Below are 10,461 nucleotides of genomic sequence, written 5' to 3'. Positions count from 1 at the left end.
CATACAATATCTTATGAGATCAAAAAAAAAAACAAGGCTTTCTGAGTTAACAAGAAGTGTTTGGCCATGTAATTTAAATGTGTTACCTTTAGAATCCCTTCCCCTGGCATTTCACCTAGGAGGAGGAGTGTTTGGCCATATAATGTAAATGTGTTACCTTTAGAATCCCTTCCCCTGGCATTTCACCTAGGAGGAGGAGTGTTTGGCCATATAATGTAAATGTGTTACCTTTAGAATCCCTTCCCCTGGCATTTCACCTAGGAGGAGGAGTGTTTGGCCATATAATGTAAATGTGTTACCTTTAGAATCCCTTCCCCTGGCATTTCACCTAGATTCTTCAACCCAAAATAGGTTTCCCTGTGATCCCTGGCCTCTACTAAAAAGTTGGGTAAGACGTGATGTCATACGTCTTCCTTCACATAGAAACTGTCATCTCTATGAACCACTATGATGGAACCGAGGCTATACACCGATACGTGACATTTCCTCTCCTGCTGCTCTCAGAAGGATTTGTTCTTGCTCTTTTGATAAAGATACAAACACATGTATAGCGTCATTTCCTTAGAATGCAGCAGGTTCCAGTCCCACTTTACACTCCCTTCTCCAAGGACCAATAGCCCCACACCTAAAACAGGACTCTGGTTATATTCCACTCTCAAAACTATAGTTAGTGACTTTCCTGTGACCCTGTTAACCCCTGACACGTCTGTGAAGTGGGCGGAGTTATATTCCACTCTCAAAACTGTAGTTAGTGACTTTCCTGTGGCCCTGTTGACCCCTGACACGTCTGTGAAGTGGGCGGAGTTATATTCCACTCTCAAAACTATAGTTAGTGACTTTCCTGTGGCCCTGTTAACCCCTGACACGTCTGTGAAGTGGGCGGAGTTATATTCCACTCTCAAAACTATAGTTAGTGACTTTCCTGTGGCCCTGTTAACCCCTGACACGTCTGTGAAGTGGGCGGAGTTATATTCTCAAAATATCTTCCTCTATTTCATCCACAGCCCCACAGTTGTCGTTTTGATCAACAGGTTTCAAACCTTCCATCAAAGCCGAAGTACAAATGATATCAATGTCCTCCCATAGCCAGTCTTTTTGTAGCTAAGTACATCTATTAATTCCCCATATTCCAGAAGAATTGGTAGAATGCTCGGGTGCTTCTTTCAGCGACTCCATGGCTTTATTAAAATCCTCCATCTTCCAGGGAGAAACGGGGCCGTTTGTCAACATTTCAATAGTTATTATTCCCAAACCTTTCCCTTCTATAATACACACCTTCTATTAACTATTTTCCAAGGCAGCGCTACCCACTTCCCCGGATAATCATTTCAATAGTTATTATTCCCAAACCTTTCCCTTCTATAATACACACCTTCTATTAACTATTTTCCAAGGCAGGGCTACCCACTTCCCCGGATAATCATTCATTGGTCACGGCACTTAATACCTTATTAGAACCTAAACTATAACGTTTGCAAATGTATTACTGGAGAATACGGATGACTTAATGTCTTATTCCAGTATAGCGCCTCAAATATCACTATTATTGATAACCCATATTACCAAATCATTCACACTTGTCTTCCTATTTCCACATAATCTTTCATAACTGTTAAAAATTTTCTGGGTTCCTTCCTGCACATTGCTCAGTCTCCCCTGTCCTTTCCAGGTCCTTTTCTTTTACCTGAGAGGGCACAGAGGGAGTGTCCTTCTCATCTTCCACCTTTGTTCCTCTCTTTATTTCCACCACTCAGGACACCAGGGGGTATTACCCACTGATGTATGAGTCTCCTTCTCATCTTCCTCCTTTGTTCCTCTCTTTATTTCCACCACTCAGGACACCAGGGGGTATTACCCACTGATGTATGAGTCTCCTTCTCATCTTCCACCTGTGTTCCTCTCTTTATTTCCACCACTCAGGACACCAGGGGGTATTACCCACTGGTGTATGTGTAACAGTATAACTTTAAACCGTCCCCTCGCCCCGACCAGGGCGCGAACCAGGGACCCTCTGCACACATCAACAACTGACACCCACGAAGCATCGTTACCCATCGCTCCACAAAGGCCACGGCCCTTGCAGAGCAAGGGGAAACCCTACATCTAGGTTTCAGAGCAAGTGACGTAACTGATTGAAACGCTACTAGCGCATACCCGCTAACTAGCTAGCCATTTCACATCCGTTACACTCACCCCTCTTTCAACCTCCTCCTTTTCCGCAGCAACCAGTGATCCGGGTCAACAGCATCAATGTAACAGTATAACTTTAAACCGTCCCCTCGCCCCGACCCGGGCGCAAACCAGGGACCCTCTGCACACATCAACAACTGACTCCCACGAAACATCGTTACCCATCGCTCCACAAAGGCCACGGCCCTTGCAGAGCAAGGGGAAACCCTACATCTAGGTTTCAGAGCAAGTGACGTAACTGATTGAAACGCTACTAGCGCGTACCCGCTAACTAGCTAGCCATTTCACATCCGTTACATATGAGTGTCCTTCTCATCTTCCACCTGTGTTCCTCTCTTTATTTCCACCACTCAGGACACCAGGGGGTATTACCCACTGGTGTATGAGTCTCCTTCTCATCTTCCACCTTTGTTCCTCTCTTTATTTCCACCACTCAGGACACCAGGGGGTAATACTGGTGTATGAGTCTCCTTCTCATCTTCCACCTTTGTTCCTCTCTTTATTTCCACCACTCAGGACACCAGGGGGTATTACCCACTGGTGTATGAGTGTCCTTCTCAATCAATCAATCAATCAAGTTTATTTTATATAGCCCTTCGTACATCAGCTAATATCTCGAAGTGCTGTACAAAAAACCCAGCATAAAACCCCAAACAGCAAGCAATGCAGGTGTAGAAGCACGGTGGCTAGGAAAAACTCCCTAGAAAGGCCAAAACCTAGGAAGAAACCTAGAGAGGAACCAGGCTATGAGGGGTGGCCAGTCCTCTTCTGGCTGTGCCGGGTGGAGATTATAACAGAACATGGCCAAGATGTTCAAAATGTTCATAAATGACAAGCATGGTCAAATAATAATCAGGAATAAATTTCAATTGGCTTTTCATAGCCGATAATTTAAGAGTTGAAAACAGCAGGTCTGGGACAGGTAGGGGTTCCATAACCGCAGGCAGAACAGTTGAAACTGGGACAGCAGCAAGGCCAGGTGGACTGGGGACAGCAAGGAGTCATCATGCCCGGTAGTCCTGACGTATGGTCCTAGGGCTCAGTTCCTCCGAGAGAGAGAAAGAAAGAGAGAAGGAGAGAATTAGAGAGAGCATACTTAAAGTCACACAGGACACTGGATAAGACAGGAGAAGTACTCCAGATATAACCAACTGGCCCTAGCCCCCCGACACAAACTACTGCAGCATAAATACTGGAGGCTGAGACAGGAGGGGTCAGGAGACACTGTGGCCCCATCCGAAGATACCCCCGGACAGGGCCAAACAGGAAGGATATAACCCCACCCACTTTGCCAAAGCACAGCCCCCGCACCACTAGAGGGATATCTTCAAACACCAACTTACAATCCTGAGACAAGGCCGAGTATAGCCCACAAAGATCTCCACCACAGCACAAACCAAGGGGGGGCGCCAACCCAGACAGGAAGATCACGTCAGTAACTCAACCCACTCAAGTGACGCACCCCTCCTAGGGACGGCATGAAAGAGCACCAGTAAGCCAGTGACTCAACCCCTGTAATAGGGTTAGAGGTAGAGAATCCCAGTGGAGGGGAACCGGCCAGGCAGAGACAGCAAGGGAGGTTCGTTGCTCCAGAGCCTTTCCGTTCACCTTCACACTCCTGGGCCAGACTACACTCAATCATATGACCTACTGAAGAGATAAGTCTTCAGTAAAGACTTAAAGGTTGAGACAGAGTCTGCGTCTCTCACATGGGTAGGCAGACCATTCCATAAAAATGGAGATCTATAGGAGAAAGCCCTGCCTCCAGCTGTTTGCTTAGAAATTCTAGGGACAATTAGGAGGCCTGCGTCTTGTGACCGTAGCGTACGTGTAGGTATGTACGGCAGGACCAACTCGGAAAGATAGGTAGGAGCAAGCCCATGTAACGCTTTATAGGTTAACAGTAAAACCTTGAAATCAGCCCTTGCCTTAACAGGAAGCCAGTGTAGGGAAGCTAGCACTGGAGTAATATGATAAAATTTCTTGGTTCTAGTCAGGATTCTAGCAGCCGTATTTAGCACTAACTGAAGTTTATTTAGTACTTTATCCGGGTAGCCGGAAAGTAGAGCATTGCAGTAGTCTAACCTAGAAGTAACAAATGCATGGATACATTTTTCTGCATCATTTTTGGACAGAAAATGTCTGATTTTTGCAATGTTAAGTAGATGGAAAAAAGCTGTCCTTGAAACAGTCTTAAAATATGTTCGTCAAAAGAGAGATCAGGGTCAAGAGTAACGCCGAGGTCCTTCACAGTTTTATTTGAGACGACTTTACAACCATCAAGATTAATTGTCAGATTTAACAGAAGATCTCTTTTTTTCTTGGGACCTAGAACAAGCATCTCTGTTTTGTCCGAGTTTAAAAGTAGAACGTTTTCAGCCATCCACTTCCTTATGTCTGAAACACAGGCTTCTAGCGAGGGCAATTTTGGGGCTTCACCATGTTTCATTGAAATGTACAGCTGTGTGTCATCCGCATAGCAGTGAAAGTTAACATTATGTTTTCGAATAACATCCCCAAGAGGTAAAATATATAGTGAAAACAATAGTGGTCCTAAAACGGAACCTTGAGGAACACCGAAATGTGCAGTTGATTTGTCAGAGGACAAACCATTCACAGAGACAAACTGATATCTTTCCGACAGATAAGATCTAAACCAGGCCAGAACTTGTCCGTGTAGACCAATTTGGGTTTCCAGTCTCTCCAAAAGAATGTGGTGATCGATGGTGTCAAAGGCAGCACTAAGGTCTAGTAGCACGAGGACAGATGCAGAGCCTCGGTCTGACGCCATTAAAAGGTCATTTACCACCTTCACAAGTGCAGTCTCAGTGCTATGATTGTCACGAATCCCGCTTCCTGAGTCGGTTTTTGCCTGTGTTCTGTCCTGGAGTGTTTTTTCCGGTGTCCTGGAACGCACCCTGTCTGGTTGCCGGGCGACGTAGCTAGTTGGAGGATCTCTGAGTAACCCGCACCTGTATCCCATCAGCTATCTGCACACCTGGTCCTGATCATCACCCCTCCACTTCATAAGCGCTGACCTGACATCCATTCCCTGCCGGATCGTTAGCCATGAACAGTATGTTGTGCCAGCGTATCAGCCTCCAGTTTGATAGAGTTTGTTTTGTTGTTTTGTACGTCTTGCTTGCCTTGAACTTACCTCCGTTTTTTTCTGTCTACAGTCATTCACCCGGAACACTCATCGCATCCCTACCTGGTCGTCGGTGACTTCAGTTACTTCCTTGGATCTGCATACTCAATTCCATCAACTCACCTCCGCTGCCCGCTCCGCTACTTGGATTTTTCTATCACTACATTTAAACTCGTCTTACTCTCCTTGTCCTGGTCTGCTTCTTGGTTCTACTTTAGAGAACCGTGACAATGATGGGGTCTAAAACCAGACTGAAGCATTTCGTATACATTGTTTGTCTTCAGGAAGGCAGTGAGTTGCTGCGCAACAGCTTTTTCAAACATTTTTGAGAGGAATGGAAGATTCGATATAGGCCGATAGTTTTTTATATTTTCTGGGTCAAGGTTAGGCTTTTTCAAGAGAGGCTTTATTACTGCCACTTTTAGTGAGTTTGGTACACATCCGGTGGATAGAGAGCCGTTTATTATGTTCAACATAGGAGGGCCAAGCACAGGAAGCAGCTCTTTCAGTAGTTTAGTAGGAATAGGATCCAGTATGCAGCTTGAAGGTTTAGAGGCCATGATTATTTTCATTATTGTGTCAAGAGAAATAGTACTAAAACACTTAAGTGTCTCTCCCGATCCCAGGGCCTGGCAGAGCTGTGCAGATCCAGGACAGCTAAGCCCTGGAGGAATACGCAGATTTAAAGAGGAGTCCGTAATTTGCTTTCTAATGATCATGATCTTTTCCTCAAAGAAGTTCATGAATTTATTACTGCTGAAGTGAAAGCCATCCTCTTTTGGGGAATGAATGTTTTTAGTTAGCTTTGCAACAGTATCAAAAAGAAATGTTGGATTGTTCTTATTTTTGTTGTTGATTGATATGCACCATGTTCCCTCCTATTGATATCCACCCTGTTCCCTCCTATTGATATCCACCCTGTTCCCTCCTATTGCTATCCACCCTGTTCCCTCCTATTGATATCCACCCTGTTCCCTCCTATTGATATCCACCCTGTTCACTCCTATTGATATCCACCCTGTTCCCTCCTATTGATATCCACCCTGTTCCCTCCTATTGATATCCACCCTGTTCCCTCCTATTGATATCCACCCTGTTCCCTCCTATTGATATCCACCCTGTTCCCTCCTATTGATATCCACCCTGTTCCCTCCTATTGATATCCACCCTGTTCCCTCCTATTGATATCCACCCTGTTCCCTCCTATTGATATCCACCCTGTTCCCTCCTATTGATATCCACCCTGTTCCCTCCTATTGATATCCACCCTGTTCCCTCCTATTGATATCCACCCTGTTCCCTCCTATTGATATCCACCCTGTTCCCTCCTATTGATATCCACCCTGTTCCCTCCTATTGATATCCACCCTGTTCCCTCCTATTGATATCCACCCTGTTCCCTCCTATTGATATCTACCCTGTTCCCTCCTATTGATATCCACCCTGTTCCCTCCTATTGATATCCACCCTGTTACCTCCTGTTGATATCCACCCTGTTCCCTCCTATTGATATCCACCCTGTTCCCTCCTATTGATATCCACCCTGTTCCCTCCTATTGATATCCACCCTGTTCCCTCCTATTGATATCCACCCTGTTCCCTCCTATTGATATCCACCCTGTTCCCTCCTATTGATATCCACCCTGTTCCCTCCTATTGATATCCACCCTGTTCCCTCCTATTGATATCCACCCTGTTCCCTCCTATTGATATCCACCCTGTTCCCTCCTATTGATATCCACCCTGTTCCCTCCTATTGATATCCACCCTGTTCCCTCCTATTGATATCCACCCTGTTCCCTCCTATTGATATCCACTCTGTTCCCTCCTATTGATATCCACCCTGTTCCCTCCTATTGATATCCACCCTGTTCCCTCCTATTGATATCCATCCTGTTCCCTCCTATTGATATCCACCCTGTTCCCTCCTATTGATATCCACCCTGTTCCCTCCTATTGATATCCACCCTGTTCCCTCCTATTGATATCCACCCTGTTCCCTCCTATTGATATCCACCCTGTTCCCTCCTATTGATATCCAACCTGTTCCCTCCTATTGATATCCACCCTGTTCCCTCCTATTGATATCCACCCTGTTCCCTCCTATTGATATCCACCCTGTTCCCTCCTATTGATATCCACCCTGTTCCCTCCTATTGATATCCACCCTATTGATATCCACCCTATTGATATCCACCCTGTTCCCTCCTATTGATATCCACCCTGTTCCCTCCTATTGATATCCACCCTGTTACCTCCTATTGATATCCACCCTGTTCCCTCCTATTGATATCCACCCTGTTCCCTCATATTGATATCCACCCTGTTCCCTCCTATTGATATCCACCCTGTTCCCTCCTATTGATATCCACCCTGTTCCCTCCTATTGATATCCACCCTGTTCCCTCCTATTGATATCTACCCTGTTCCCTCCTATTGATATCCACCCTGTTCCCTCCTATTGATATCCACCCTGTTCCCTCCGGTTGATATCCACCCTGTTCCCTCCTGTTGATATCCACCCTGTTCCCTCCTGTTGATATCCACCCTGTTCCCTCCTATTGATATCCACCCTGTTCCCTCCTATTGATATCCACCCTGTTCCCTCCTATTGATATCCACCCTGTTCCCTCCTATTGATATCCACCCTGTTCCCTCCTATTGATATCCACCCTGTTCCCTCCTATTGATATCCACCCTGTTCCCTCCTATTGATATCCACCCTGTTCCCTCCTATTGATATCCACCCTGTTCCCTTCTATTGATATCCACCCTGTTCCCTCCTATTGATATCCACCCTGTTCCCTCCTATTGATATCCACCCTGTTCCCTCCTATTGATATCCACCCTGTTCCCTCCTATTGATATCCACCCTGTTCCCTCCTATTGATATCCACCCTGTTCCCTCCTATTGATATCCACCCTGTTCCCTCCTATTGATATCCACCCTGTTCCCTCCTATTGATATCCATCCTGTTCCCTCCTATTGATATCCACCCTGTTCCCTCCTATTGATATCCACCCTGTTCCCTCCTATTGATATCCACCCTGTTCCCTCCTATTGATATCCACCCTGTTCCCTCCTATTGATATCCACCCTGTTCCCTCCTATTGATATCCACCCTGTTCCCTCCTATTGATATCCACCCTGTTCCCTCCTATTGATATCCACCCTGTTCCCTCCTGTTGATATCCACCCTGTTCCCTCCTGTTGATATCCACCCTGTTCCCTCCTGTTGATATCCACCCTGTTCCCTCCTGTTGATATCCACCCTGTTCCCTCCTGTTGATATCCACCCTGTTCCCTCCTATTGATATCCACCCTGTTCCCTCCTATTGATATCCACCCTGTTCCCTCCTATTGATATCCACCCTGTTCCCTCCTATTGATATCCACCCTGTTCCCTCCTATTGATATCCACCCTGTTCCCTCCTATTGATATCCACCCTGTTCCCTCCTATTGATATCCACCCTGTTCCCTCCTATTGATATCCACCCTGTTCCCTCCTATTGATATCCACCCTGTTACCTCCTATTGATATCCACCCTGTTCCCTCCTATTGATATCCACCCTGTTCCCTCCTATTGATATCCACCCTGTTCCCTCCTATTGATATCCACCCTGTTCCCTCCTATTGATATCCACCCTGTTCCCTCCTATTGATATCCACCCTGTTCCCTCCTATTGATATCCACCCTGTTCCCTCCTATTGATATCCACCCTGTTCCCTCCTATTGATATCCACCCTGTTCCCTCCTATTGATATCCACCCTGTTCCCTCCTATTGATATCCACCCTGTTCCCTCCTATTGATATCCACCCTGTTCCCTCCTATTGATATCCACCCTGTTCCCTCCTATTGATATCCACCCTGTTCCCTCCTATTGATATCCACCCTGTTCCCTCCTATTGATATCCACCCTGTTCCCTCCTATTGATATCCACCCTGTTCCCTCCTATTGATATCCACCCTGTTCCCTCCTGTTGATATCCACCCTGTTCCCTCCTGTTGATATCCACCCTGTTCCCTCCTGTTGATATCCACCCTGTTCCCTCCTATTGATATCCACCCTGTTCCCTCCTATTGATATCCACCCTGTTCCCTCCTATTGATATCCACCCTGTTCCCTCCTATTGATATCCACCCTGTTCCCTCCTATTGATATCCACCCTGTTCCCTCCTATTGATATCCACCCTGTTCCCTCCTATTGATATCCAACCTGTTCCCTCCTATTGATATCCACCCTGTTCCCTCCTATTGATATCCACCCTGTTCCCTCCTATTGATATCCACCCTGTTCCCTCCTATTGATATCCACCCTGTTCCCTCCTATTGATATCCACCCTATTGATATCCACCCTATTGATATCCACCCTGTTCCCTCCTATTGATATCCACCCTGTTCCCTCCTATTGATATCCACCCTGTTACCTCCTATTGATATCCACCCTGTTCCCTCCTATTGATATCCACCCTGTTCCCTCCTATTGATATCCACCCTGTTCCCTCCTATTGATATCCACCCTGTTCCCTCCTATTGATATCCACCCTGTTCCCTCCTATTGATATCCACCCTGTTCCCTCCTATTGATATCCACCCTGTTCCCTCCTATTGATATCCACCCTGTTCCCTCCTGTTGATATCCACCCTGTTCCCTCCTGTTGATATCCACCCTGTTCCCTCCTGTTGATATCCACCCTGTTCCCTCCTGTTGATATCCACCCTGTTCCCTCCTATTGATATCCACCCTGTTCCCTCCTATTGATATCCACCCTGTTCCCTCCTATTGATATCCACCCTGTTCCCTCCTATTGATATCCACCCTGTTCCCTCCTATTGATATCCACCCTGTTCCCTCCTATTGATATCCACCCTGTTCCCTCCTATTGATATCCACCCTGTTCCCTCCTATTGATATCCACCCTGTTCCCTTCTATTGATATCCACCCTGTTCCCTCCTATTGATATCCACCCTGTTCCCTCCTATTGATATCCACCCTGTTCCCTCCTATTGATATCCACCCTGTTCCCTCCTATTGATATCCACCCTGTTCCCTCCTATTGATATCCACCCTGTTCCCTCCTATTGATATCCACCCTGTTCCCTCCTATTGATAT

At 46.2% G+C, this 10,461-nt stretch overlaps 2 protein-coding genes across 2 annotated transcripts in view; one reads left to right on the top strand and one right to left on the bottom strand.

Moving 5' to 3' along the window:
* LOC139577454 (tripartite motif-containing protein 16-like) overlaps positions 1-10,461 on the bottom strand; it is a 154,835-nt gene that overhangs the window by 105,152 nt on the left and 39,222 nt on the right. The gene's annotated exons all lie outside the window — the stretch shown is intronic.
* Positions 1-10,461, top strand: part of LOC139577455 (tripartite motif-containing protein 16-like) — a 61,247-nt gene that overhangs the window by 33,458 nt on the left and 17,328 nt on the right. The window lies entirely within an intron of this gene.

The sequence above is a fragment of the Salvelinus alpinus genome, chromosome 6, assembly GCF_045679555.1.
Source record: "Salvelinus alpinus chromosome 6, SLU_Salpinus.1, whole genome shotgun sequence".
NCBI lineage: Eukaryota > Metazoa > Chordata > Actinopteri > Salmoniformes > Salmonidae > Salvelinus > Salvelinus alpinus.
This window is presented reverse-complemented; position numbering and strand designations above follow the sequence as displayed.